Genomic DNA, 22,988 nt, shown 5'->3' with positions numbered 1-22,988 from the left:
AGGTCTATAAAACAGTTTCACTTTGCAACTTGCTTTATTAAATTCAGAATACAATACTGGCAATGGGAAACTGTTTCCACATAAAAAAAATATACGTCTCACTGTAAACGCCATAACAGAACGAAATATCTTTACATTACTATTGATCTGTGCACTCCCGTATTCAGGCAGTACATGTTCAAAATCTCCAATAAACACCAAGATAAAGCAATGTGTGGTCTGGTCATTAAAGATGACATTAGACATGGGGGGCAGCAAGCATCAGACATACAACCTTGCTTACACTCTGCACCTTTTTTTCTAATCCCAGTTAAGCCATTTGAAGAGAAAAATAACTCTCCCCTCTCATGTATGCTACCAAGAAATGCGTTCACTCCCTTGATCTGGTGCAGGTCAGTAGACTGGCGCCAAGGCTGTGCTGGTGATCCACAACTGCCCCCCATTGCTTTCCAGCCAGCGGAGCAAGAAAATAAGCAGTGTAGGGTTCCACTTAAGATGTCTAGCAGAATACATGTACACACATTTAAAACACATTACATCAGAATAAAATAGTACCATGAATGTGAAATACGTATACGAGCATTGCCAAAGCATTGCCAAAGCCAATAGAAACTTCACTGGCTCCCAGTCAGCAAGAGGATCACCTTCAGGCTCCTCACCCACGCACACAAAGCCCTTCACAACCTCGGACCAAAACTCATCAACCACCGCCTCTCCTTCTACTGTCCTCCTCGCACCCTGCGCTCGACAGGACAAGCCCTGGCAGCCGTGCCCCGCATCCGCAGGGCCACCGCCGGGGGCAGGTACTTCTCCTACCTGGCAGCAAAGACCTGGAACTCTCTTCCCAGCCACCTGCGCACCACACAGGACCACCTCTCCTTCAGAAGGCAGCTCAAGACCTGGCTTTTTTAGCACTGCCCCCTCCCCCCCAGCGCCTTGAGACCCCCACGGGTGAGTAGCGCGCTTTACAAATGCAAATGATTGATTGATTGAATAGGTCTCAAAAAGCAGACTTTGCCCTCAGTGCTAGCAAAGAACTGAACGACTTTGTTTGCGGATATGTCCTTTGTGAAATGCAGAATGCTGTCATCACAGTGAAGTTAGCCAATGGCTTAAGTGGGCTCACCCACTACCTCGTGCAGTATGCTGTAGTAGGAGGAACAAAAATGTGAAAGACTTACTAACAGTCCAATGCTTGGGAAAACCAGACCTTTAAAAAGATGGCAGGAACGTAGTTTGGAGACAGGTTTACAGCACAGTACAACAGATCAAAATGCCAAGGACTTTTGGCGTGTCCATATTTGATTTTTGAGATCCATGCGTCAGGAGTGTTGGTAAGAAGTTTAGCTCCTGAAAGACGCTTTAGAGTTCATGTAGGTCAATGGTGTTAGGTCATGGGATTAAGTGTTAAAATAAAGTGATATCATGAAGATATATGACTGAAACGTTGATAGGATAGGAGTGCATAGAGGCTTGGAATTATTTAAACACAATGAAGTGATTGGACATGGACAGAAAAGTCACAGAGAGATAACTTGAAAGTGATAGCGAGGACATTGTCCCTAGATGGCTACTGGGAAACCTGGAAAAGACATGAATGCAGTCAGTGGCAAACACAGATATCAGTCATCAAACAAAATTTATATTTACACCACGAATGAAGCATATTTAACCTCATAGAAGCTATGGAACGTCCAGCTCCAGTGCTGGACGTTCCATTGTGCAGGTTAGGTTTGAACGTTCAACGGCCGACGGCAGCACTACGGAGGTAGTGGTGCCGTCGGCCGCTGAACGTGCGCAGCAATTAAGGGGTTAAAATCCCAAATTGACAAAACAAACTCCTGCTCAAAGAAGCCATTTAAAGTAGAGCACTACATCTCCAAACAACCTCTGTATTTAATCCCCCCACTATCTAAGTACTTAAATTACACTCACCAGCCCCGGAAAAGAAAGCAAAAATATAATCGAATCACCTGACAAAACATAGGGTACATGTCAAATGCCACTAAACTTGTAGCACCCTTGCCCCATTTAACACCCTGACTTGAAAAATGCCCATCAATTACTCAATGTATGTCGTCACAAAAGGATATATTTACTACATTCTGCCCTTTATGACTCAATAGTATATCTACCTTGCTAGCATAGAGAGTTCCTTAAACATTTACCTTTTTTGATGTGCTTTTACTGATGAAAAATGTCTAATAATGAAGACATATTGCGCTTAAAGAACAAAAACAACCATCAGTATACAATAAAAGATATTCACACGAGCAGTAAGAAGCAAGCATTGTGAAAGGAAAATGAATAATCCAAGTGAATCAAAGTTCTTTATTGAAGCACAAGAAAAGATGTATCCAGCATAGCGACCGGCCAGAGCGACAGCAAGTAACAACTGCCTCCAACCATTCCACATGCCACCATTCCAGGATGAAATATGAATCATGGTGGCATGTGCTATACTCAAAGATATACAACATTAATTAAAGGTACATGAGACCCAACACATCCTCCCCCTTAACATTTGAAACAAAATAATAAATAACATATAATATTACAACTAAAGTATGAAGAAAAATTATAAAAAAACTATACATAATCTTTGTACTTGATGGGAGGTTTTCGTACTCATACAGAAACTCTGATACCAGGTTTATCGAGTGTGATAACAGATCCATGGTGTGCTGAAACTGGCAAATTTTTAGGTTCCAAATCTGAGTTAACACGCAAACCTTGACTACCAGATTCATCATGTGAAGAACCTGACACACTTTGATTTTGCATGCCAGAATTACCATTTATTTATTTTATTTTATTTAAAGAGCTATATATAGCGCTGGCTAGACCCGAAGGTATCAGAGCGCTTTACATGAGAATCAACAATGTAACAGAAAAAGTTCAACAATTACACAATACATCCAAAAAAATATAGGCAATACAATTAGGAGTGGAGAGAAAGGAGAGAGAAAAGTAGTGGAGGGGGCAGGGGAGGTGAGAAAGGGAGGATAAGGGAAGAGACAATAAGGAGAGACGAAAAGAAGTCTGTCAAAAGACCGACTTGGTAGGTGACGACCAAGGAGGGAATCCACGGCTCATCTCCCCTATAGCTAAACCAAGTAGCTCCATCGGGCATCAGACAAAATAGTTCAGTCTCAATACATTGAGAGAGGAGAGAAGGAGAGACATAAATGGAGGGAGGATGCGGGAGGAGACAACAGAAGAGACGAAAGGAAGTGCAACAATGTGGTTCAACAATATACCAGAAAAAGATCAACAAGTAAACATAATATCAAACAATCAGCAATACATGAGGAGAGGAGAGAAATGAGAGAGAAAGTAGTGGGGGGTAGGGGAGGTGAGAAAGTGAGGATAAGGGAAGAGACAACCGTAGAGACGAAAGGAAGTCTGTCTAAAGACCGACTGGGTCTGTGATGACCAAGGAGGGAATCCACGGCCCATCTCCCCTATAGCTAAACCAGGTAGCTCCATCGGGCATCAGACAAAATAGTTTGGTCTCAAGTGGCGAGGGAAGAGGTTCACAGAAAAACAGGGTGGGGACAAAGGGCAAGGGCAGGTGAGGGTAGAGGACAGAAGCTGGAAAGAGTCGGAGCGGAGAGGGGGGAGGGTTGGGGGAAGGGAGAGGGGGAAGATAAGGTCAGTAGATACGCAGGAGCGTTTGCCCGAAGTCCGGCTGGGTAGGTGATAGTCAAAGGAGGCAGCCAAAAGTCAATCTCCCCTATAGCTCGCGAGGTATCTCCACTGGGCATCATACAAAAGTAGCTAAGTCTCAGCTTTCTAGGGAAGTAAGCAGGGAAAAGGACCAGGTGGGTGGGCGGGGACAGGGACGGACGAAGGCTGGTTGAGGTCCTGGGTAGATCAATGATTAAAAACCAGGGGAGGAATGAAGATATCATAGAGGGTCCTGCTCCTCTGCTCATGGGACGGGTGCTGGCTCAGCAATACACGCAGGAGTTCTTCATAGGGGAGAGGTGACACGAATGGCGGCCAGAGCCCGCACACCCCTCCTCCACCGCCAGGACTGTCATAGTCACCATTATGGGATGTTACAGCCTAGATGAGTTTGCCGCATTGGATCTCCCAACAAGGGTGGTGTACACACAGGGACACATCAAAGCTGAAAGAGGGCAATAGATAGATAGAGTGAGGGCGATAGATAGATAGATAGATAGATAGATAGATAGATAGATAGATAGATAGATAGATAGATACATAGATAGATAGATAGATAGATAGATAGATAGATAGATAGATAGATAGATAGATAGATAGATAGATAGATAGATAGATAGATAGATAGATAGATAGATAGATAGATAGATAGATAGCGACAGATAGATGTGTGTGGTTGTGTGTGGTTGTGTGTGTGTGGTTGTGTGTGTGTGTGGTTGTGTGTGCGTGGTTGTGTGTGTGTGTGTGGTTGTGTGTGTGTGGTTGTATGTGTGTGGTTGTGTGTGTGTGGTTGTGTGTGTGGTTGTGTGTGTGTGGTTGCGTCTGTGTGCTTGTATGTCTGTGTGGTTGTGTGTGTGGTTGGGTGTGGTTGTGTGCGTGGTTGGGTGTGGTTGTGTGTGAGGGCAATAGATAGAGTGAAGCATTGTGAAAGGAAAATGAATAATCCAAGTGAATCAAAGTTCTTTATTGAAGCACAAGAAAAGATGTATCCAGCATAGCGACCGGCCAGAGCGACAGCAAGTAACAACTGCCTCCAACCATTCCACATGCCACCATTCCAGGATGAAATATGAATCATGGTGGCATGTGCTATACTCAAAGATATACAACATTAATTAAAGGTACATGAGACCCAACACATCCTCCCCCTTAACATTTGAAACAAAATAATAAATAACATATAATATTACAACTAAAGTATGAAGAAAAATTATAAAAAAACTATACATAATCTTTGTACTTGATGGGAGGTTTTCGTACTCATACAGAAACTCTGATACCAGGTTTATCGAGTGTGATAACAGATCCATGGTGTGCTGAAACTGGCAAATTTTTAGGTTCCAAATCTGAGTTAACACGCAAACCTTGACTACCAGATTCATCATGTGAAGAACCTGACACACTTTGATTTTGCATGCCAGAATTACCATTTATTTATTTTATTTTATTTAAAGAGCTATATATAGCGCTGGCTAGACCCGAAGGTATCAGAGCGCTTTACATGAGAATCAACAATGTAACAGAAAAAGTTCAACAATTACACAATACATCCAAAAAAATATAGGCAATACAATTAGGAGTGGAGAGAAAGGAGAGAGAAAAGTAGTGGAGGGGGCAGGGGAGGTGAGAAAGGGAGGATAAGGGAAGAGACAATAAGGAGAGACGAAAAGAAGTCTGTCAAAAGACCGACTTGGTAGGTGACGACCAAGGAGGGAATCCACGGCTCATCTCCCCTATAGCTAAACCAAGTAGCTCCATCGGGCATCAGACAAAATAGTTCAGTCTCAATACATTGAGAGAGGAGAGAAGGAGAGACATAAATGGAGGGAGGATGCGGGAGGAGACAACAGAAGAGACGAAAGGAAGTGCAACAATGTGGTTCAACAATATACCAGAAAAAGATCAACAAGTAAACATAATATCAAACAATCAGCAATACATGAGGAGAGGAGAGAAATGAGAGAGAAAGTAGTGGGGGGTAGGGAAGGTGAGAAAGTGAGGATAAGGGAAGAGACAACCGTAGAGACGAAAGGAAGTCTGTCTAAAGACCGACTGGGTCTGTGATGACCAAGGAGGGAATCCACGGCCCATCTCCCCTATAGCTAAACCAGGTAGCTCCATCGGGCATCAGACAAAATAGTTTGGTCTCAAGTGGCGAGGGAAGAGGTTCACAGAAAAACAGGGTGGGGACAAAGGGCAAGGGCAGGTGAGGGTAGAGGACAGAAGCTGGAAAGAGTCGGAGCGGAGAGGGGGGAGGGTTGGGGGAAGGGAGAGGGGGAAGATAAGGTCAGTAGATACGCAGGAGCGTTTGCCCGAAGTCCGGCTGGGTAGGTGATAGTCAAAGGAGGCAGCCAAAAGTCAATCTCCCCTATAGCTCGCGAGGTCTCTCCACTGGGCATCATACAAAAGTAGCTAAGTCTCAGCTTTCTAGGGAAGTAAGCAGGGAAAAGGACCAGGTGGGTGGGCGGGGACAGGGACGGACGAAGGCTGGTTGAGGTCCTGGGTAGATCAATGATTAAAAACCAGGGGAGGAATGAAGATATCATAGAGGGTCCTGCTCCTCTGCTCATGGGACGGGTGCTGGCTCAGCAATACACGCAGGAGTTCTTCATAGGGGAGAGGTGACACGAATGGCGGCCAGAGCCCGCACACCCCTCCTCCACCGCCAGGACTGTCATAGTCACCATTATGGGATGTTACAGCCTAGATGAGTTTGCCACATTGGATCTCCCAACAAGGGTGGTGTACACACAGGGACACATCAAAGCTGAAAGAGGGCAATAGATAGATAGAGTGAGGGCGATAGATAGATAGATAGATAGATAGATAGATAGATAGATAGATAGATAGATAGATAGATAGATAGATAGATAGATAGATAGATAGATAGATAGATAGATAGATACATAGATAGATAGATAGATAGTTAGATAGATAGATAGATAGATAGATAGATAGATAGATAGATAGATAGATAGATAGATAGATAGATAGATAGATAGATAGATAGATAGATAGATAGATAGATAGATAGATAGATAGATAGATAGATAGCGACAGATAGATGTGTGTGGTTGTGTGTGGTTGTGTGTGTGTGGTTGTGTGTGTGTGTGGTTGTGTGTGCGTGGTTGTGTGTGTGTGTGTGGTTGTGTGTGTGTGGTTGTATGTGTGTGGTTGTGTGTGTGTGGTTGTGTGTGTGGTTGTGTGTGTGTGGTTGCGTCTGTGTGCTTGTATGTGTGTGTGGTTGTGTGTGTGGTTGGGTGTGGTTGTGTGCGTGGTTGGGTGTGGTTGTGTGTGAGGGCAATAGATAGAGTAAGGGCAATAGATAGATGTGTGTGGTTGTGTGTAGTTGTGTGTGTGTGTGGTTGTGTGTGTGTGGTTGTGTGTGTGTGGTTGTGTGTGTGTGGTTGTGTGTGTGTGGTTGTGTGTTTGTGGTTGTGTATGTGTGGTTGTGTGTGTGTGTGGTTGTGTGTGTGTGTGGTTGTGTGTGTGTGGTTGTATGTGTGTGTGGTTGTGTGTGTGGTTGTGTGTGGTTGTGTGCGTGGTTGGGTGTGGTTGTGTGTGTGTATGGTTGTGTGTGTGTGTGGTTGTATGTGTGACTGTGTGTGTGGTTGTGTGTGTGTGTGGTTGGGTGTGTGGTTGTGTGTGTGGTTGTGGTTGTGTGTGGTTGTGTGCAAACTTTGTTTAGACAATATTTCCATGTTCCACCATTTTCCATCCTTTAACATCACAGACCTGCCCCTTACAGGAACAATTTGTTTGGGACACGAAAACTTGGAATGACCCTTGGCGATGTAACCAGGAAGCTTCACTTTAACCCAATCTCCTTCTTTGAAACTAACTTGTTTCCTTCCTTTAATCAGTTCCTTCAGTAGCGTATTTGCCTTGAGCAATCAGACAATTGGCCTTTACTAAATCAGAATTAATTTTGGGAACACTCAAATCACGCATCTAAGGTCTGACTAACTTGGAAGAAGCTGACCTCCCTTTTACTAAAGAAAAAGGAGAAACTTTGGTGGCTGCATTGGGAGTAGTGCGCAATGCCCGGAGTAAATTAGAAAGCTCCTTCTTCCAGTTCAAACCATTTACCATAGACAATTGTATGTTATCCTTTACGATTCCATTACACCGTTCTACAAGGCCATTACTGCAAGGGTGATATAACCAAAGTGGTGATGTGTTTCACACCCCAATGAGACAAAAATTCTTAAAATTCTCTGGCCACAAATTGTACCCCGTTATCAGTTACTAGTTCAACAGGAGCACCTTCCCTTAAAAATAACGATTGGAGAAAAGAAACAACCTCAGCAGTAGTTGCAGCCCTTACGAATTTTTACTTCTGGCCACTTTGACCCGTAATCTATTAAGACTAAACCATATCTAGACCTATATGGTTTAGTCTTAATAGATTACGGGTCAAAGTGGCCAGAAGTAACATTTGTAAGGCTGCAACTACTCTACTGATGAGGTTGTTTCTTTTCTCCACACTTAACTGGAACACTTAGAATGTGTATTGATTTGAGAGATCTTAACAACAGAATTTGGGTAGACAGACATCCCCTTCCGAACATCACGGAAATGTTAAGTTCTCTTGAGGGTGCAAAGGTTTTCACTACATTGGATATGTTATCGGCTTATCACCAAATTACTCTTAAAAAAGACAGTCGTCATCTTACCTCCTTTGTTACACCTTCTGGTGCTTATCACTTTAAGAGAATGCCCTTTGGGTTAGCGTCGGAATCAGCTGTGTTCCAGAGAGTCTTGGAGTCTTTGTTTGCCAATGTACCTAATATGAAGTGTTTTCAGGACGATATGCTAATTTATGGTAAGGACATGGAGTCTCATGATGAAACTCTAGCTAATGTTCTATCCATTTTAGCAGATCGGGGTGCAACTTTAAAAACTGAGAAGTGCAAATTTGCAGTTCAAGAAGTAAATTATTTGGGCTACAAATTATCAGCAAATGGGGTAGAACCCAAGGAGAATCTGGTGTCTGCCATAAGGTGTTTTCCCAGTCCTCAGAACAAAGATCAACTTCGCTCATTTTTTGGTATGTTAGAGTTTTATGCCAGATTTGTACCTAACTGTAGCAGTAAAACACATGGGTTAAGATTACTCATGAAGAAAAATCAACATTTTGAGTGGTCAAATGATCTTGAGAATGAATTCCAATCTATAAAATTGGAGTTAAGTAATGCCATTCCCTTACAGCATTTCAACATACATGATCATTCTATTGTAGTCACTGATGCCAGCCAATATGGTCTAGGTGCGGTATTACTCAAAAAAAGAGATGGAAAAGAAGTGGTTGTAGCTTTTGCCTCACGCACTTTGAGGGGTGCTGAGCCAACTTATTCAGTTGTGGAGCGAGAAGCATTAGCTTGCTGGTGGGGTGTTAATCACTTCAGACAATATTTATGGGGTTCTAAATTCACGTTACGAATGGACCACAAACCTCCAACCATTCTACATTCCACCATTCCAGGATGGAATATGAATCATGGCGGCCGTCCTCTGGTGTGTGGGGTCCCCCAAGGTTCCTCCCTTTCTCCTCTACTCTTCAATCTTTATATCTACCCTCTTATTTTCTCTCTCCGCGAGCTGGGGGTCTCCGTGTATAACTACGCCGACGACCTCCAGCTCATCTTTGATCTCTCTACCCCTGACTCCTCCTCTTTTTTCAGTTCCACCTTAGCTTTTATCTCGGACTGCATGATCACGAACCACCTTAAATTAAACCCCGACAAGACGGAGCTTGTCCTCACCGGTGGTCCCTCTAATCCCTGGTCCCCAACTTACTGGCCCCTTTCTCTTGGTACCCCCCTCTTCCAGTCCCCTCTGCTCGCACTTTAGGCATCAAGGTCAGCAATGACCTTTCCATGCATTCCCAAGTCAGCTCTGTAATCTCATCCTGTTTTCTTTCCCTCCGTCTTATCTGCAAAATTTCCCGTTTCTTTTCCACCGACGCCCTCAAATCCATCATCACAGCCCTCATTACTTCTCGTCTCGATTACGGGAACGTTCTCTATTCTGGCATCCCTGCCTTTGAAATGCGCCGGCTCCAGGCCATCCAAAATCAGGCCGCCCGGCTCATTTTTCATCTCCCTAAATTTTCCCACATTACGCCTGTTCTTAAGTCCCTTCACTGGCTTCCTGTACGCTTTCGTTCTTCCTTCAAACTAGCTTGTCTTGTCTTCTTAGCTTATACTCATTCTGCCCCGCTTTTTATTATTTCTCTGATCACTCCCTATACCCCTTCTCGGACTCTTCGTTCATCTTCTCAACTTCTCCTTCAAGTTCCCCGCTTCCGTAAAGCCCGCATCGGCGGCACTCGCTTCTCGGTCCTGGCCCCCCAGTACTGGAATAGCCTTCCATTATCTATCCGATCGATCCCCACCTACCCTGCTTTCCGAAAAGCACTAAAAACTTTTCTTTTCCTCCAGGCCTTCCCCGGTTAGTCCCTTTGGTCCGCAGTGCAGAATCCGTTTTCCCTCCCCAGCGCCAGGAAGCCGCTCGGCCACAGTGCGCTTAATTTAGTTTCTTTTTCATTTAATTTCATTTCATATACAACATTAATTAAAGGTACATGAGACCCAACACATTGACAAATCCAGTAGATCGTGAGTTGCTGTCAGCCTTTGGCTTTGTTAAAGATTGTTTTGTTTTGTCATGGTGTCTGCCAACCATTATCGTTGGGGAAGCTGTCAGGAATACGCCAATCTAAAACAAATGTCTAAAAGTCAAATTATTTATTTTGAACTCACCCACTGCCATAGTAGTCACTTAACTCAAGGGTACTTCTTTGTGTTTGGATGTGCTCCTTGTTAAAGGGCAGAATAATGTCACTCTCAGTGAAGTTAGCTATTGGCTGGACTGGGCTGCCCCATGCTATAAGCTAAAGTGTGTGGCAAAAATGTGACACAATAACAGACCAATAGATGGAGGGGCAGCCTGAAAGCCACTATAACGAAGTATGTTACACATATACTTTTAGTAAAATCAAAAGATTCACTAATGCCCGATCTAAAAGTCGTAAGAGCAAATGCGCAGAGGAGTGGTAAGAAAACAGGAAAAGGAGGTAGAACCAGCTCATAAGGAATTGTTATGACCCAGTAGCCAGAATATGTTTTACAGATAATTGTGGAGTATGATCAATCTCTAAATTGTAATCATCAAGCAATGCTTATAAATACCAGCTAGAGAAAATAAAATAAAATAGATGACCTAGGGCAGGAGTATAGTAGAGCCTGAGGGCCTGGTCTAGCCAAGATGTTCAAACACAGAGAAAAAGAGGGGGCGTCTCCAGTAGAAAGGTGAAGGAGTGATAACGAGGTAGAAAACAAGTGGACATAAAGTACATGGGGTAAGAGGCACCCAACCATGGCCTTGGATGGAGGGCCCCCTCGCACTTTCAAAAGGTCAGTTGATTCAATATTTTATAGACCAGTTGTTCATTGTGTGTCATCATGACCCTGGTGTCATCATGGCCCTGCTGGCATCATGGCCCTGACATTCCAATTGCAAAAATCAGGATATACTCCAGCTTCAAGTTATAATCACCTCCAAACTGCACAGGCATAGTGCACAAATTCAATTACTAGTCTGGAGAAAATGTGGTCTTCAGAGCATACACCATCCTTAAACCCAGGGTCCAGTCAACCATCTTCAAATTTTCAGAGGCATAGAGGCACTCTTAGTCCGAACATGTCTTAAAAGACACAAGGGACAGCATTTTGTAGATAAGAATGGCCACACCACATTTCTTAAAGATGTTGCTGGACAGACCTTATTCACCCTGGTCAGTCAGCATATTGCCACTGCTAGCCTCTATACCCATCCAACCCCTTCTCAGTTTCCATGATTCAACATGAGATAAGTGGGTTTCCTGCAGGAATGCAATGAGAGAATGTCACCTCCCTTATCATCTGTTTTGTACTAGAGGCAACTCACCACAATTAGTTATAAGAAAGACTATCTTGCCTGTATTCCACCCTAAAATTGTCCAGATAAAGAAAGATCACTTTTTTGACAAGTCTTTCCTCGGTGAAATAAGAGCATTAGAAAAATGTATTTGTGCTTGAGAAGAGTTCTTTTTAGGGTTCAGTGCACTGACCTTGAGTCCTCTTTGTATTGTCTTTTATTGAAGAGACACAAAGTGCCTTGGTCACCTTGAATAGGTCTTTGTTGTTCCTCTTTGTTAAGGGATCAAAATGGATTGGCAGAGGATTAAGCCATCACCAAGAGATGAACTATTCATGGTTAGCATCAGCTGAAACCAAGAATAGAGCAGGTTCACCAGGGCAGTACTGCGAGGTCCTCCTTCCAGGTGAACTCTCAAAGCCAGGGCTGGCTCAATAGTTTATAAAAACTGCACCCGATATGGCCTCCAAGTGTTGTGATATTTGGAGATCTCGCAGGATCTCACATGACTTCAAGTCCCACTGTGGAATAGGTATCAGAGGACAGGGAGTCAACCCTTCCATTCAGAATTGGGGGGGATAATGAAGGCCAAGGTAAAGCTTGCTGTAATCTTTGATTCGGATATGTGGATCAATGCCTGGGAGCCATGACATGCGTAATTCAACAGTGGACAGTGGAGGGAAGGACCAGAGGGTCACAATGTGAACTGAACTGAGAAGTGAAGGGAAGGGACAGGGGAATATTCCCTTGGCTAGCTTGTGAAGGGACAGTTAAAGGAGAAGTAGGCCACAACTGGGGCATGCCATAACAATGATAAAGATGATAAAGATGGTAAGACAATACAGAGGATTTATGTATGTGTTATGAATACCAGAGTGGGCATAGCATTTTTATGCATTCCCAGGTCTACCACCATTGGTAAATCTGGAAATATGCCAAAATCCATGGGTGGATGCGTGGGAACACCAACACTCCACCCATGGAACGCCTCTCTGCCACAGGGTATCACAAGGCAGTGATTTGCACTGCATTGCGTCAGTCTAGATTTATCAAGCCAAGCAGGACCATGAAGTGTGGCCTTACGTGACTTGATAAATCACACCGAGGTTTTGTGTCAACCTTGTGCCCCCTTGTGTGGTGCAAGAGCAATGCAAAACCTTGATAAATCTGGCCCTAAATATTTTGATTATGTGATTTCCATCTCATTGTGACTGCTTTGGCTATTATACAAAAAGATCAGATTGAATTGAACTGGAAAGGCCTTGATGGAAATTCGTCCATTATCAATGTATTTATTAGACATTTAAGATAGATGTAAATGTTATATGCCTGCAGGTCCCAATTCAGATGCAACGAGTGCATACAAAAGCCAAGGTATCAGTGCAAGAGCAAAGGAGTGAGTTGCACTCTGTCATTGTCAGGAATACTCACTTCCTCAGGATGAGAGCTGATACAGCACAATCTTGATGCCCTAGATGCAATGGGAGTATGCTGCTGCACAATTGTAGGACTTTGGCTCAGGCTTGGAATGTCCACAGGTGCCTCAGTGCTTTTCTCACTCAATTGTCCCCTCCAACAACCCTCATTCATCTCCCATCAGTGCAGGGCATCTCTGAAGCTGGGGTCATGTCAGTGCTATTCAACTCCTAGTCCCCTCAGGAGCCTGGCCAGCTTGGGCAAAGAGATGTGGCAGCTGGTGTGCCCTGTGACATGTAAGACCCCAGTGAACTCATCATGAGGTTTAAAGAGGGCAGGAGCAAACTCAAAATGGAAAAGAGACTTCATTGCCCTGAGAGATCCAGTCCCGCCAGATGTGAAGGGTGCATTAGGAAATGATCTAAGGAGATGTTGTGATGCCAGCACATCCCAGAGCATGTCACTGATCCTTGCAGCCTTGAAAGACCCCTAACATATCCAGAAAAATATCAAAAAGAGAGTCACCTCTATTGAGGAGACCCTGCCAATCATAAATACATATTTATCCATGATGGAAAAAGAGATTTCGAGAATAGTGGTGTAAGTTAACCACTTCGGATTCTCAGTAACAGAGCTGCAGGCAAGAAGAGAAAACTTCCAGATTATGGAAGTCCCCTTTGCACAATCCCATCTACTGGGAATACAATGTCTCCCTAATAATGTGTCTGTCTCCATGTCAGTACTCAGGTAGGCAAGCACCTATGTGATGTGATGTGATGGTACGAAACTGATACTGGGTGATGAGAGGACTACTACAGAAGGTCTACTATGCTGAGACATCAACAGCTCCAACAATTTAATAAACAGTTCCTTTCAATGTGAAGGGATCACTGTAGGCTAAAGGTATTGAACGAGAGATTAGGCAACATAGCTCTTTGCAGGCTGAACAAACAGTGGGCCTGATTTAGAGTTCGGCGGATATGTTACTCTGTCACAAGCACAACGGATATCCCATCCGCTGTCTTACAAGTGCCATTGGAAATAATGCAATTGCAATACAACAGACAGGATATACGGAGTAACCCATCCATCAATCTTTAAATTAGGCCAAGAGTCTTTTGAGGCCATGGTGTGGTGTAAAATGAGCGGACCATCACAAATGCTGTGCAAACTCGATTTGTGAAAAGGCCATGCTCTTTGTTTATCAGGCATGGCAATTAAAACCAACATCATTTGGTAGGGTTGGATTTTTATAGACTTTTGCCTTGTATGCTTGTTTAAATTAAAAATTAGAAATGTAAATTCCTCAAAGGGATATTTCTGTATCTCATATTTGCCTTAGGTTGTTTACTAACATATTGAGATCATCTCACTTTGGAAGCAAATTTCTCATTCCACTAATTAATGAATTTAGCAACCTATTTCATGATGCATTATTAGAAGCTTTTAGAACTACAGATGACAAGTGCATGACCATTAGTGTTACAAAGTCTTTATTGAACATGTTGTTAAACTTTTAAGAACTATCTAAACACTTTTATGGATGGCTTCATAAAACGTAAATAATTGTTGCATTCTTTTTGAAGATTGTTGGATTGTTTATGAAAACGCTATTTTCATTTTTATTTATGTTGTTAAAGAGTTTTGAAAAAACAAGTAAGCTATTAATAGTGAAAAAAGGAGCTATAGAAAATTCCAAATGTGTCTTTCATATGTCCCTTTCACATATTTAGGGGCCGATTACGATGCAGTAGGATATGGCTCCGACCATAAATGTTTCTTTCATTTCATTCATTCATTCTTTTCATTTCATCATAATCAGCTGGTTTAAATAGTGTTAACAAAGATATTGCCTTTCTATACTTAACTAGTAAAACCACAACTATTGTTGTCAAATATATATTTTTTTACTTATATCAAAAAACAAATGTTAGAAACAAAAATATTGTTACCTTTAATTAAACATATGATGTCAAAAATATTGCCTTACACAATATCGCCGACAATAATATAGGCAAAATAGTTAAATCATTAAAAAACATTCAAAAATGATTTTTTACATTAAACAAATATTTACAATGAACATGAAAGAATATATAAATGTCTCAATAAAGAAAATCATATTACATGTCCAAAATATTCAGAATCCACCCCAATAAAATATACTAAATACATAACAATATAAGGAAAACAATATTTACAGAAACTACAAATATTTATACAAACAATCTATATATATATATAGATTGTTGTATAAATATGTGTGTCTATATATATATATCTATATATAATCATTAATCATATATATATGTATGTGTGTGTCTATACATAATAATACATTTATCTATGTGTGTGTGTATGTGCAGAGGGGTTACACTGCATGGAAGCACAGAAATCTACAAAGCCGACGTGGAACCACATAGACCATAAAGCACCAAAAACTTTATAACAGAACTCACCATTAGGGGTATTTAAAGTGCGGACAATTGCGTGGTTTCCACACGTGACTTTGATGGCTGGGTTTACCTTTGAAAAAGTGCACTGGATGCACGAAACGCGTCAGGACTGCCCGCAGTTGCCAAATAAAGAACTCAAACCACAGTGAAACGAGCGCGGCTCATTTCTTTCTTTGGAGAAGAAGGTAGTGTGAAAATATATATATATATATATATATATATATATGTATATATATATATATACTATGGGTACTATTTTGGACAAAGTTTCACCAGAAACTAGAAAGGCCAGTTCCTGGCTACAACCGGCGAAAGGGTTTAGAAAATGTGCAACTTGCAGAGCTTGTAAGTTTGGCCGAAATATGACTGAATATTCTACTCCCTTTAGTGAAACACCTTTTTCCATTCAAAGTTCATACAACTGTAAAACCGAATATGCCGTATATGTCCTGACGTGTACCTGTGGCCTTAACTACATTGGTAGTACGAAGATACTTCCAGCCATTTGGACACTATTTGGGAATTGACATCCATTCCCAATCCATGCCGGGTTTTGTGAAAGCCAGCCTGCTTAGACTTAAAGCCAGCCTACTCATGCCTGAAACTCCATTACCCAGAATTCCCTGCTCACTGCTTTTTCTCCACCCCTGCAGGCCAAGGATGGGTGGAGGAATTCAGCTCACCTGTGGCTGGCTGCTGCTAGCCTGCTCACACCAGCTGCATGTGATTACTGTGAGCTCTTTTAAGCCCCAGCTCCCTTCAGGCAAAGGTTGGTCATTGTAACTTTTTACCGGTGAGACCAATCCTTGTTTCCAGAGTTCCCTGAGCTTTTGCTATTCTTGTTTCCAGTGTTTCCTGAGCTTTAATTATGCCTTGTTCCTGACCTGCTGCTGTTTTCCCTGTTCCTGAATTAGCACTGCCTGCAGTGCTACCCTGACCCCATAGCCTTAGTATTCCTTGTTCCTGAACTGCAGCAGTTTCCCTTCTCCTGAATTAGCACTGCTTGCAGTGCTACCTTGTTTCATGAGTTCCTGAGCTATAGCTATTCCCTGTACCTGAATTAGCACTGCCTTCAGTGCTACTTCGTTTCCTGAGTTCCTGAGCTATAGTTATTCTTTGTTCCTGGGCTTAGCTATTTCTTGTTCCTGATTTGCACTGCTTGCAGTGCTCTCTTGACTCCTTGTTTCCTGAGCTGTAGCTATGTCCTGTTTCCTTGAACCAGTATTGCCTGCAGTGCTACCTTGACTCCTAAGCTCTAGTAATTTCCCTGTTCCTGAACTAGCACTGCCTGCAGTGCTACCTTGACTCCTGAAGCTTTGGTAGTTCCCTGTTCCTGAACCAGGACTGTCTGTAGTGCTGCCTTGACTCCTGAGCCTTAGCTCACTTCTTGTTCCTGCCCCAGCACTGCCTTCTCTGCTACTTAGTTTTCTTTATTCCTTAACCTGCACTATTCTAGTATACCCTTGTAACCTCCCCTTCTGTATATCTGTTTCCAGTCCCCGCCTTGCTTCCCATTTCCTTGGTTCCAGTTCTAGTTTGCTGCCTTTCTATTCTGCTGTCTTACTTCTGTTACCTTGTATGTTTGTTACCTACTTTCTGCCAAGTGTGCCCTGTCGTTTCCTTCCTTTCCTGTTAAGCACTCCTTGCTAGCTCCTTGTCTATTGTGCTCTTGTTTAGTTCTACCCCTTTGCTGTTACTGCCTTGCGCGTTCCTGTTTGATCGCCAGGATCTGTGGGCTCAGCTGACTACCTAGGTGGTGTTTCTTGTTCACTGTGAGTTTTGTCTTTGAGTTACATTTATAACATCACTATAGGTATAAGCTCCACAGACCCTGCCTTTGCATGTATATCCTACATGTGGGTATTTGCAGTCAGTATCTGTAACAGCAATTGCGGGTAAGAAACTTACTGAGTTTCAGTCTTACTATGTGGAGCTCCTGAGTGCTTTACCCCACACACCCTTTATTGTTAATGTTGTATTATATATATGTCTTGCACGTCTGTCCCGGGTGTAGTTAGTCTGAATGCTAAATTGCCTTGTGAGTGCCCTTCCTTTCTAAGTCTTACCCATCGTGTTCACTTGTACAGGCTTCCCCTTTGGATCCCTTTTTCTCCTCTGACTCCCTGTATGAACCTGGGCAGCACTGTACTCCTCCTTTATGTGTACGTCTTCTACCCAGTTCCCAGTCCTTGTCCAAGTCCCTGACTGTGTTCCCCACATAGTCCCGGACAGTCCCTGACACTTTCATACTATGTCATCAGTGCTGTGGCTAAATCTAGAAGAGGAGGCAACAGAGAACGCCAGCTTAGGAAATTCGAGACAAAATTCGACTGTAAATGGCCGAATGGTTTAAACAATACAGATGATATGTATAACTTTTTATAATCAGGATATGAGTGTTTCATACTGATCTGTATTGATATCTCTAATATATATGAATAAGGTAATATGATATAATTATTGATAAACTCTGATGAATTTCGATTTCCTTCCTTTCCCTCATGATCTGATTTTAGTGGAATAAGACTCTTTTTAATGCAAGTTAATACTTTTTTATATATCTTTTAATAGTATTCTGTCCATCTGTGGGCATTTTACTGTTATTAATATATTAGTTTTTAGATATTTATGCATTAATAGTATACTTTATCAGATCTATTTTGTATATAACTAAATGTTGTCTATGTCAGCACTTCAAATTTGCACTTTTTGCACACTTTGCACCTATTTTGCACAAAGAAAAAGAGGAAAAAAGAAAAAATATTGTTGCACATATACAGTTTAACACATGGCCATACATATCAGGGGATACAAAGCAACTTGAAAGTGGATCTTCTGGCAACTGGTACCAAATGTAGGGATGTTAATGGAAGTGAGATGTGGGCTTGTGGCATTGTATGGAGGAGTAGTCTGGCAGCAGAGGTTTGTATTCATTGTAGTTTTTCATAGTTGATAGAGGTGATCCATGGTAGAAGCCATTGGCCTAATCATGTTTAGACAGTACAAGATAAACAATAGCTTGGACTTTGTGTGGGAATCCTAGGTGGGGTAAGATGTGCCTCAGAGCTTTCATAGTAATGAAGCTTGACCGTGCTAACTTATCCACTTGGGCATTCATTCATAGCTTAGAGCTCATGGTAATTCTGAGGTTTCTTACTTCCTTGGATAATTTAAGAGGTGGGTCCAGATCGTTGAGTCAGTTGTAGAGTGGGTCATACTTTTTCCAATCTGTGGAAAGCACACCTCTGCGCTCTGAATAATTCCACTCTTGTCCACTTAAATCCAAAGGAGTACAGGTAGTCGGAGGTAAAAGTGGGCAGTTTAATCATGCTTCAACCTGTTGCATGAAGTGAATGAACAACTAAAAAAGTTCTCCTTTTTATATTTATACTATATGTCAAACAAGTCTGTCTGCAGACTCCACTCCACTCCCCTAATCCATTGGAAATTTCCTTCCAGTTATACATACAAAAATAATACCCAACCACACCACATTTTCAAGGTAAGTAATGTGAGAGAGAGTCACAGAGCATGACTAATTGCAAATTGGATGGAAAAAAGTGTGGCTTTACATCTCAGAGATGCAAAAACAATAGTTGATGGACAGAATGCAGAACAATGTCATAAATTCACCCCAGTACAGAGATCTGGGCCAAAAAAACCAATGGATTTAGGCCCAGATCTCTGTACTGGGGTGCATGTATGCATTCTGTCCATCAACTGTTGTTTTGCATTTGACACCCCGAGTGGGATGGGTATGCTCAGACGTGAGTCCCATGCTCTCCACACCACTGGAGTCAAGCTATCCTGGCTGAAGACGGCTGATATCCGGAAACCTGTGCTAGGATGCTTGATTCCGGTCCAGGAAAGACATGGCTTGGCAGTTCGGGCTGGACTGTTCCCATGAGGCACAGGGTCAAGGCTGATTTGTATATGGCCATGTCTGAACTGGGGTGGTGTGGAGTGCAAAAAAACGATGGATTTAGGCCCAGATCTCTGTACTGGGGTGAATGTATGACATTGTTCTGCATTCTGTCCATCAACTGTTGTTTTGCAATTTACATCTCAGAGAAGCACAAATGATTAACAAGGTGTAATTATTTTAGCAACCATTTGGTAATTTTCCAAGGGCATGGAGAGCAAACTAATGCACAATGTCAGCACATAAAAAACTTTCTCAGACAACGTTGGATTTAAAAAATGTCCACACTCATGTTCATGTTATATAACCTTTTCCTCAAATCAACACAGTTGGGTAGTTCACTTTTGGATGCATTCAATTTGAGATGGCTCCATGTCATCCACTGACCAATGGCTCAAAGGCAACTGAAGATTTTTGAGTTTCCTGTGCCTTTGGGGCTGTCCAGTTTAAGAAGTATTTGTGTGTCATCTGCATAGATATAGCAGGTGAGCTGAAACTCGTGGATCATTGCCAGTAATGGCTTCATGTAGGTGTTGAAAAGCTGATGATAGGGCTTTGAGGGACACCTGCTTTTATGGTGTAGGGTTTGCATGAGAAGGAGGAGTATGAATGACATTTGTTCTGTTTTGTAGGTAGTAAGTGATCCAGTCAAGCTCTGTCCCTTCTATGCAATCTTTGCAGAGTCTTTGAATTAGAGAGTCATGATGAACTGTGTCGAAGGCAGCTCAAATAGCCAAGAGAAGTGGTGCAGCTAAACCGCTGTGGTCTACTGTGTTTTTAAGGTCATCACCAAGTGCAATAATGGCAGATTCTGCGCATCTTCCTAGACAATATCCTGTTTGGAAGTCGGAAAGTATGGAATTACCTCATCTACTAATTGAGGCATCTGGGTGAATGCTGCTCATTCTATTAGTTTGTTGAGGGGCAGCCTGTTTGCAATAGGTCTTAAGTTGTTTGGTTCTTAAAAGGCAAGCTTTTGTTTCTTTAATAAAGTGATATGTATGTCTTTTTTAAGTCTTCAGGAAAGCTTCTGTTGCCAAGGAATGCTTGATGAGTCTTTGGAACGGGTGTCAGCAGAGGTTGTTAAAATGATGTTCAGACTGCTTGCTTGTTTTGACAAGATCTGTAAAATGTGTTTCTGATAGTTGTTTGAAGGAATGCAGAGGCTGGGTTAAACTACATAGGTGGTGATGCGGGTTTGTGAGGAAAATCCTGGTGTTGGTGGTTTACCTTTGGTTGAAATAGGAATACAACTTATCTGCTTTGGTTGCATAATGATTTGCTAGTTTGTAAGTAAGGTTTTGGGATGTAGGATGATTCCTTCTGTGCATTTAGAGTTACGAAATTTGCGAGAATTCTTGATTTGCACATTTTGAATTCTGCTTGAATAGTAGGGTTTTTTTATAGATCACGAATTGTTTGTTGTGTATGTGTAGGCGATAGTTGACTTGATTGTTGTTTGTTTTGAGTAAGGTGTGTTGCAGCTTTGCAATTTGTTGTTTTATCTTTTTTAGTTCTCCATTTATCCAAAGTTCTTGTTTAGTTTGGTATGTTTTTGCGTTTAGTGGAATTAGGATATCAAAAGCACCCAGGAGCCAATCATATAGTTTTTTAACTGAATTTATTGTGTCTAGATCTGTGCTGGATGTTAGTTGTTGTTTCAAGGTCATCAAAATTCTGTTTTTTCCAAGGTCGATATGTGCTTGCTTGTAAGTTGGCCTTAGATTAGTTACGGTGTCTTGTGTTGGAAAGCTATCATATGGTGGTATGACCACGTGACTGGAGAAATCCTTTGGACAAAAACTGTGTTTAGCGCTGTGTGTGGGCTTGGGAATGATCTGATGTGGGTTCAGTGTGTCTAGGTTAGTGATGATAGTTCCGGAATGGGACATGTTAGGTTTATCAAACCATATGTTTTGGTCAGCAAGGTTGCATAGGTTGGAGAGCAGTGTCAGAAGGTTTGACACTATGCCTAGTAATGTATTAAGGAATTAAGGAATGTTCCATTGCTTGGTGGTGATCTGTTGAGAATTTACATGTGTTTGTATGTTTTGTGATGTGGATGGGTTATGGTGGTGGCTAGTAATTTGAAAAAGTGTGCTGGTTTGCTGCAACATGAGGACACACAGCATGGCCCACTATGGATTTCAAAACATGCATGATGTTCCTGTAAAGTGGGCAGTGTTAAGAAATTGCATAATTGATTCTCTGTATAGAGACTAAAGTGATTCTTTTTTAAAGGAGGAAAGGGAGAAAGGCATTGTTTTGTGCACACAAAAAAAGAATTTTGGGGGGGGACATTAAAACCTCCAGGAATATTTAGGGATCAGAGTTCCTGGTGTATTGGTCATATGCATGGAAAATGCTGTAACAAAAATATCATCTGACACAAATTTTAGACTCTAACTATTGTGTACACAATTATCAAGCATTTTGGTATATATTTTGTATTATTAAATTCAATGGGACAATATTTGGCAAATGATATTTAGGGCACAAAATGTTTGGAGATGCCACTGGGATACACACAAAAACATTACACCCCTCCTCCTTCACGTGGGAGTGAACACGGGCACAACAAGAGGGGAAGACTTTCTTCCAGAGGCCAGCATTCTCCCCCATCTTTCTTTCAGAGCCAGACGCATGGGTTGGTGAGATTATTTTTGTGGCATTCAAAAAGCAAAAGGGTAAGCATGGGCGGATTTTGTGGATTCGCAATCCGCGAATTTGCGGATTTGCGTATTCGCGGATTGCGAAAATACGCGAAATCCGCGAATTCTCGCGGATTTGCGTATTTTTTGGGGGTGTGTGTGTTCGCACGGGTTTCTGCAAGTTCGCGAGGGTTTTTGTACAATTTCGCAAATTGCGAACTTACTTGTCGGGTCGCCAGTTTTGCGAACTTGTTGTTTCTACGTGCCCAGCCTGTTTGCTAAGATTTCTTCATCACTGCCACCCTCTGTCACCACTGGCACCTCTGGCTCACCCATGTCACCCTCTGTGTCATCACATCACCCTCTAGTTCACCAGTGTACATTATTGGGGCAAAGCAAAGCACTGCCATCCTCTGTCAACACTGGCACTCTGGTTCACCCATGCCACCCTCTGGCTGGCACACCCATGCCACCCTCAGTGTCATCACAACACCCTCTGATTGACCACTGAGTGAACAAACACCTGCTAAGTGCTTTAAGTTTTGCAAACAACAACACCTGCCCTGCCCCAACTGACATTAATGAAGGCTGGCACCTGCTTGTCTGCTCCCTTTCCTTTTTGTTGCAAATGCAATGTAAATAATTTTTTTTAACAGGATGCAATGGCATACTTGTAACTATTCTGTGACTGTCAGAGCAGGGTCACACAATAGTTGCAAGTAGGCAACCGGATTCTGGAGGGCCCCTTCAGGAAGCACTACAGGTAAATGGTTACAAATGATGAGCTCGAACTTTTGCACCTGCTCGTTCGTTTTGCTTTTGCAAAACTCGTTCTTCGGTAATTTCGCCCTATTCGCGGGGCGCGTCGTAGTGCGAACTGGCCCGTGGAGGCCGCGAACTCGTGCGAGTTACCTCAAGGTTGAGTATGGGCGC

This window comes from Lissotriton helveticus, chromosome 4_1 (assembly GCF_964261635.1).
Source record: "Lissotriton helveticus chromosome 4_1, aLisHel1.1, whole genome shotgun sequence".
Taxonomy (NCBI): Eukaryota; Metazoa; Chordata; class Amphibia; order Caudata; family Salamandridae; genus Lissotriton; species Lissotriton helveticus.
This window is presented reverse-complemented; position numbering follows the sequence as displayed.